Raw genomic sequence first — 8,164 nt, 5'->3', positions numbered from 1 at the left:
CCCCACTCCCCTCCCCTCCTCCTCCCATCCTTGCACATGCAATGTTCAAAAAGGCGCCTTTTGATACCGCCTATAAACAGTATAGTTCCTGGTCCTCTGGCCAGAGGTTGACCAGTGCAGAAGGAACCCCAGCTCGGAGAGGTGTGCAGTGTGGGCACTTAGCAGGTAGGTGAAGAAAGGAGAGGAAGGGAAATCCTTCTCAGCTTCTGCTGGCTGCTCTGGAAGGATCTCCCAAGGAAAGGTGCCCATTCTCTTGGTGGCTCCTTTCCAACATGTGTTTGCTTGGCCACTAAAACAGTCTATGACTTAATGGCACTAGAGGCTGAGGTCTTCTACTGGTGCACAGCAACATGGCCCTCTAAATTCCATGAAATGGGGATTACTTGCATTACCAGAGCCTTTAATCCTGTCTTTATCTCCCCAGATGTTTGACCATGCCGAGTTTTATCCTTCATCCCATCCCAGTGGTGGTGAGATGACATGGGCCATACCTCCTTATCTTGCCTCCTGGTGCTAAAACAAGTGGGAGTAGCCTCTGAGAATTAGGGGCTCCCCTTGCTGGTTGGAATTCCATACAATGAGTGTCTGTGGACCTTTCAGAGAGCAGGGGAAGTAACAGTCGTGGTATCTTCACCAAAAACGTCTGCTGACCCATCTGGGTCCTGGCATTAGAAGGGGTTTAGTAGCGATGTACTTGAGGGCCAGCAGACCAGGAAGGTAATCATGGACTCTGGTCTCCTCCATGAAACATCAACAGTGCCTGTGAAACATGCAGCTTTTCCCAGAACGCTATTTTATTGTTAAACACAGAATTTGAATGAGATCATCAGCCCTGGCACAATTTAAACTGATTTCTAATGTCAGGGGAAAAATGGAATCAAGTTTTGGACCATCTGTGAGTCCATGGGCCCTGATGGGATGCATCCACAAGTGCTCAGAGGGCTGGCGGACACAATAGTGATGCTGCTCATGATCATCTTAGAAAGGCCATGGTGATCAGGAGAGGTGCCTGAGGACTGGAAGAAAGAAAATGTCATCCCAGTCTTCAAAGACGGGCAAGAAGGAAGACTCAGGGAACTACATCCAGTCAAGCCTCAGCTCAGTCCCTGAGAAGGTGATGGAGAACCTCCTTTGGGAGGCCAGCTCTATCCACATGGATGACAAGAAGGTGATCAGGAGTAGTCAGCATGGATTCACTAAAGGTAAATCACGCTTGACCGGCCTGATTGCCTTCTATGACAAAACAGCTACCTGGCTGGATGAGAGGAGAGCAATGGATATTGTCTACCTTACGTAAGTATCAGAAGGGAGCGTGTTAAGAGGACAGATCCAGGCTCTTCCCGGTGCTGCCAAGCAATAGGACAAGAGGCAATGGGCAGAAACTGATTCACAGGAAGTTACACTTGAATGTGAGGAAGAATTTTTTTACTGTGTGGAACAGGTTGCCCAGAGAGGGTGTGGGGTCTCCCTCGCTAGAGATATTCAAGAACTGTCGAGAAACATCCATGCCATGTGCTCTAGGATGAACCTGCTGGAGTAGGGAGGTTGGATCAGATGGTCCACTGTGTCCCTTCTAACTTCACCCTCTCTGCGATTCTGTGAGTTCCTCAGTCTGAAAATGAAAAATTCCAATACACTGGTAGTGAAACAACTCACTCTCTCTTCAAGTTATGGATGCAGCAACAAGAAATTAAGTTACATCAGCAAAAAAAGAGAACATGACAAATTCTAGAAGAGCTGTTGGAGATCCACATTTCCCCATGTATTTACGCACAAAGATTTACAAAACCAGTTTAACCAGTCTTTCTTGGATTCTCCTGCTCTCCCATAGCAGAAGGATGCCTGAAAGTGCTAAGAAATTAGAACATCAAATCTATCCAGGTCTCCAAAAGAGCATGAAAAGAAGAACCAGACCAGTGGCCACCTATTCTACCCAAGGCCACTTAATGTCCTCCCTATCCAAGCTTTGACTTGCCCAAACACTGCTATCTCTGGGCATCCCTTAAGAAGCGAGCTCCATCCATTGCCATCTGTCTGGTCGGTCACTCACCAGAATGAGAAAGATTGATGTCCAGCAAAACAAAGTGAAAATTCAGCTTCAGTCAGGAAGGCAGTGTGAGGTAAATCTTCTGAAAAGACTTATATTGGTGCTTATTACCAGGAAAAGGCTTCCTCTCTGTGCCTTGTTTGTTTATCTTTGAAATAGGGTTAAGGCTTCCCTTCTCCCAGCTTTCCTCAGTTTACATATCAGGTCTCAGAGTGTGGGGTGTGTATTACTGTGTGAATATGCAGCCCTGAGCATGATGGGGATTCTGGCGTTGGAGGAGTCCTATGAGCTGCTGTAATACAAATAGTAGGAAGAGTTTTTCCTCAAGATTACCCCAGGGGATTGAGGTCAGACTTTCAGTGAAGGAAGATGCAAACCTATTACCAGTTTCTGTGGGGACTAATGCAATTTGCACTTTGTTAAGGAACTCACAGTGATTTGTACACATTAATTACTCCTTGCAGCATCCCAGCTGGATAAATATTATTACCTTCATTTTACAGAAAGGGTAACTAAGATGTAGAGAAGTTCATTTGTTTGACTACAGCTGTACAGCGTGCCAATGACAGGAGCCAGAAATGAAACATAAGAGGACTGATTGTTGGTCCCTTCCTGCTCTAAAACTGTGGGTTCCAAGTATTTTTTTCCCAGAACATCACAAGCAAAGAAGGCAGCCGTGCTTCCTAGCTGGGCTGGGTACCACTGTGGCGGGGATTGGGTATGGGGGATGGCACATGAAACACAGCCTGGGAAGCATCGCTTCGAGCCCCAGCCTGCACAGCCTCGCAACGATGGGAGGAGGAAATGAAAGTGCAATTAGCTGGAAACAAATGAATTTGTGTTGCATATATTTCCCAAGCTGATGGGTTGGTGAATGAACCACTCGTTATTTCATGGAGCAGCGTCTCTAAAGATCTGTAGAACAACTTGGAAAAAACCCAGCTTTTCTGTTTTGACATTTTTTGCAATATTTCTGAATGCTGTCTGGCCTAGTTTCAAGCATAGCTACTTCTGTATTTCCATTTCTTCTCATGAAAAGGAAATTCTGAAGAAGTTTTGTAGTTGTTTAGTTGTTTAAACTTCTCACCTCAAATTTTTCAAGGTCTTGTGAGTGTTATGTTGACAGTATCAGCATATGCCCTACAGAACAAAAATGTTTTGTAACCTAAATATCAAGCCATTTTTATTCATGTTTTCCTATTTTTCTTGTACTAGGTCAGTTAATAACAGGTGATGTTCCCCTCTCCAGAAATGTTTAGCTTCAGCCAGAGATGCAAAATGAAACAGACAACACAAAGAAGCATCCAAAACAGGAAATAAAAGTGAATAATGGGTTGGATCATTAATTTGTTTTTATGGTTGTTGAGGGAGAGGGGAGAGTACCTTTAAAATCAAAATCCTTCTTTCCTGCAAGAGAGAAACATGTTCAGAAATTTTCCAGCTATCTATAATATGTTGCATTTTTCTTATGTGGTGAACAGAGGAACTAGGTAATATCAGCAGCAGATAAGGCTGCAAGATGGGACCAGAGTGATGAAACTCCTGTGTGTGCTTCCCAGAGGTGGCAAAACGGATTCTCCAGGTAAGATCTGAGTATTACAATAACAATAGTATTATATTTACTTAGTCCTTATTTAGTCTTAGTTACATTTGAACTGGTATCGTGTAGAATGGTATTTTTCAACCTGTGGTCTGCAGATTCCTGGAAGAACATGGACTCCTTGCAAGGAAGGTGAAAAAAGTGATTTCACTAGTGCTCTCCAGTGGTTAGGGCTTATGAATTTTCTAGGGGGTTGCTGAGCCTTCTTGAGAGGTTTTCTAGGGATCCACAAATCAAAGCAAGTTGAAAGACACTACAGCAGGATAATGTTATATTGATTGCTTTGTTTTTGCAGAGGATAGATTTTGTTTAATCTTCCCCTTCCTTATATTGCTTGACACCATTAGTTTTATCTTAACTGACATACAATATAAAAAATCATTAGGGAAGAGACTTTCTAATGTCTTTTGTACTACTTTTGGGTGGGTGATAACAAGAAGTATTTTCTGGGGCATGGTAGCTCCTTAAAACAATACTTGCTAAAAACGAAATCAGGTAGGACAGAAAAGCATGGGGTTGAAGTGAGATCTTAGTGCAAGTTTTAGAAGAAACTGGGATTCAAAATATGTTGAGAACCTAGAAACTATGGGGCCCGCCCAGAGCTGGACAGAGGGAGACAAAGAGTCCCTCCCCAGTCTTGAGAGCCCACTGACCTGCCCATACTAGCACGATGGGGCAAATGGATGTTACAGGGGGAGCCTTTATTTGATGAGGGTTTTGGTCTGTGGTGGGGGACGGTAGGAAGCAGTACGTCACCATAGGGGACAAGGGTGTGACAGACGGCTGTGGTTTTGGGATGGGGTGAGTGGGATGGGGCAGACTTCCCTGGGAAAGTGCCCTCCCCAGCGCTGTGTCTCCCGCTGCCTTGTGAGCCCCAGCTTCCAAGCCTGCTCGTCCCCAGGCACAGTCCAACCCAGATGGGGAGCCATGAGGGACGTTGGGGCGGGCGACAAACGGACACAGCTTCCGCTCAACAAACGCAAACTTGTTTCTCATCCTCTTCCATCCTTCACAAATTCCTGGTGCCTGTCACCCCGTTGTCCGCTCCGAGGGTTTTAATAAAAAGAGAAACCAACATTTGACGTGAGCACAGTAGGGAGAGGAGAGGCAGTGCGGAGGGAGGGGGACAGACAATGTACCCATATGGAGAACAGAAGGATGCCAGGGCGGCCGCATTCAGAGCCTGTCCCTCTCTCCTCCCTGCGCCCCACAGCCTCTTCTCCGCCGCCGGGTCCTTAACATAACAAGTGAGCCGAGAGGGCGGCCAGCCCTGTGCTCGGCACCCCCGGATTCCTCCGCCCAGACCCCTGTCTCCCAGCTACTGATCCCAGGAAGCGCTAGGCTCTTCCCTGCTTCCTGGGCGGCACTATTGTCTCCCAGCTGCTAGAGTGGGAAAGGATGCCCTGGGTCCTTTCCTGGGAAAGACCAGTAAAGCCTGGGGGAGAAAAATACATATATAACCATACGTACATATGTATGTATATATGCATATGCAATAAATAAAGCAAGACAGCCAAGCCCTTCAGGCAATTTTAGCTCCATGTATTGTTCGGGAGGAGGGGTTTCCTCCCTCCCCTCCCATCTCCTAATGAAATCCCCCAAGCCCTCCTTGTTTCTCCCCCCTCACCCCCTGCGGCCAAAGGGTACTCACACAGGCATGCTCTCAGGGATTTTGTCTCCTGTAGCTGGAGCAGGACAGGCTCTCAGAACGGGGGAATCTTTTATTTGCTAAGGTTGTTGGTGACAGAGGCTTAGCTGTAAACTCCTCCAGAGCCCCTCCAAAGTCCTCATTGCTCTCTTCATATGCTGGCCATTTGATTCGGGGCATCCCTTCACCCCATTTCACCCAGACCTACCCCTGCCTTCTCCTACCTCATGTACACATGTACACCAAACCTGGCCATGGCTGGAGGGATGAAGGTGTAAAATTGCTGGATATCCTCTCAGAGCCCCAGGTCCTGCCTGCATGTACATATATATACAGATACCTCCATCCCCTGCCTCTTGGGGCTACCTGAGGCGTGCTTGGCATGGATGGGGCAACCCACCTCTGTGTCCCCATGGGTGTAGCTGCCCCTAGTTAGACCTCTCCCTGTAATGCTTGTGGTACTGTACTGAGGCAGGACAGAAAGCAGAGGCTCCTGGCAAATGACTAGACCGTGGTCCTTCTCACAACATCCCTGGTCACTGCCCACGCTCTCCTGCCTTCAGGCTGGGCCTCACACCAGGTGCCCACTTGCTTTCCCTGAGCAGCACTGAACTGACAACCCTCGTGCTCCTGGGTTCTCCACAAAACAGAAGAAGGGCTGTGAAGGCATGTGGAGCCACACAGCTCTGAAGGCCACCAGCCCTGGGCGCTCCCCTATGGCAGAAAGTACAGGTGAGAGGCTTCACCATGCTTGGTTCTGCTCACCTCCATCCCCTGACCCAAACCCAATTTCTATACATAGAGAAAATGAGTTCTCCTCCCCCAGTGTCTTTTTGCCTCCCACTGCACATGAAAATGCTGACGGATTTCCCTGATCACTAGCCATGCTGGCTAGTGGCTAAAGCAGTTCATTTCAGACCCTGTGCAGGTATTTCTTACCATATATTATAGTGAATAATGTATCCCCAGCCATGCAGCACAAGGCTTATAAGGCTATCTCAGTATTCTGGTGACAGCTTTAAACCACTCGACCATTGACCATTCAGGTCTCATGGTTTATAGAGTCACCAGCACACCTTGACAGGGTTATAGCCTACTTATTGGTATAAAGCATGGTTAGGGATACATTATTATAGCACGTTGCCTCTGAAACGGGGCTGTGTGCCACCAGTGGCCTAGAGAGCCCTTGCTGGTGATCTGCAAAGGACTGGGTGATGTGGACAGCCCGATTAACATCTACCTGCTAAACCACGATGAGCGATTGTTGCAGTCACCTGAGGGACAATGTTCACTCTCATATCCTGGAGGGCCAGAAGTGCAGGTGGCTCTGACAAGAGGGGGGCGGCAAAGAGCTGCTTTCCATCAAAGCTGGCACCCAACCATACCTGAAGACCTCTATTTAACACCAGTGATCCAGCAACCACTGTGCAGGTTGCCATAAGGATGGGAAATTCTTTGAAGACTGCTACTTCCACACTACATGGTTTACATCCACCTTTTCTGGACTGCTTCTGGTTGGAAGCAACCTGACCATCTTGCTTGTCTACAACTGCCAATTTGGCCTGGCTCATGCTGAACACTTATTAACAATTACTAGAGTTAAGGTAGTTAATCACTACAGCTAAGGCTGAAATCTGACTTTTCTTCTGATTCCAGATCCCAGGTCTGCGAGCTTTTCCCATCTCCCACAGAAAGATTTCTTCCTTGTTTCCATTGTTTCAGTCTTGCTCCCTAGTTAGTGATTTTTTTATAAAGTTTCCAGGGATTGTTTGAATTACCTTTGAATGCAACATGTACTTGTTCTTGGTGCTGCTGCAGAGCTGCAACAATTTAACAAACAAGTCAGGTTAGAAACGTTGACCTCAGGTTACTTCCTGATCTCACTCGATTTGTTAAATATTGAGCCAAATTTGGAGAAAAATTACCTTGGTACTTTGAAAGCCCCCAAAACTGGAACTCAGCAATAATGTTTTAAAATTTCTCTCCTTGCACTCCCCCTTTAAGTGCTATTATAGGAAATATTTGTTAAGGGTATTTCAGTTATAGGACTAGTTAAATGGATCCATTACAGAATTACTATATGCCAATGTTCAGGATGCCTCTGAAACAAATGGACTCATTTTCTCAAATGTTATGTTTAAGTCTCAGTGAGCTCTCGACCACAGCCCCATTTGACATATGCCTCGTCATTGTCTTCTCTTAGTTTCCTCTGCAGCCTTGATCCTACAGAGATTTATGCTTGTGATTAACTTTAAGCATGTAACTAGCCCCTCTGATGATTTCAGTTAACAGTGTGAGCATCCTCTGATGGGGCTGAGGCTGCCTCAGCCCCACTATTGTGGGTGCTGCTCCCAGATGTGCACAGTTTGGGAGATCAGCCAGCTGCACAGACCTGGCCTAAGTCAAGCATCCTTGCAGCATTGCATCTTACCAAGTTAGCCAGAGCACACACTGCGCAGTTTTTGTGCCAGCTTCAATTTTATTCCAGCTTTCTGCAAGCTACAAGGGGATGACAGGCGATATTTTAAGGTATAAAGCCAGAGTCACAGACAAATGACACTGAATGCACATTGAGTCTGTCAGGAGAAGCTAACCTGTCAGCACGCCCTGAAAGGATCTGCATTAGTAGATCAGCTTCACATCAGATCAGCATTTGTGTCATGTGGCCACAGTCTTTCTGACCCAGTACTTAGAGCCCTAAAACCTGACTTTCTTGCCTGTTGAATCCAGGCTTCAGTAGGTTTAAGACAGCAGGGTGATTGCTTACCTTTGCACGGTAAGTTCTGCTAGTGTGAGGCTTTAGTGGAGTTTTTTAAAAAGGGAGATAAAATCCTGTAATGTATAGGTGTGGGGCTATTAGTCTTTCCAT

The sequence above is a fragment of the Corvus kubaryi genome, unplaced genomic scaffold (assembly GCF_017639235.1).
Source record: "Corvus kubaryi isolate FWS band 111438036 unplaced genomic scaffold, C.kubaryi_AGA036_p1.0 138, whole genome shotgun sequence".
Lineage (NCBI taxonomy): Eukaryota > Metazoa > Chordata > Aves > Passeriformes > Corvidae > Corvus > Corvus kubaryi.
Note: the sequence above shows the minus strand (reverse complement) of the source record.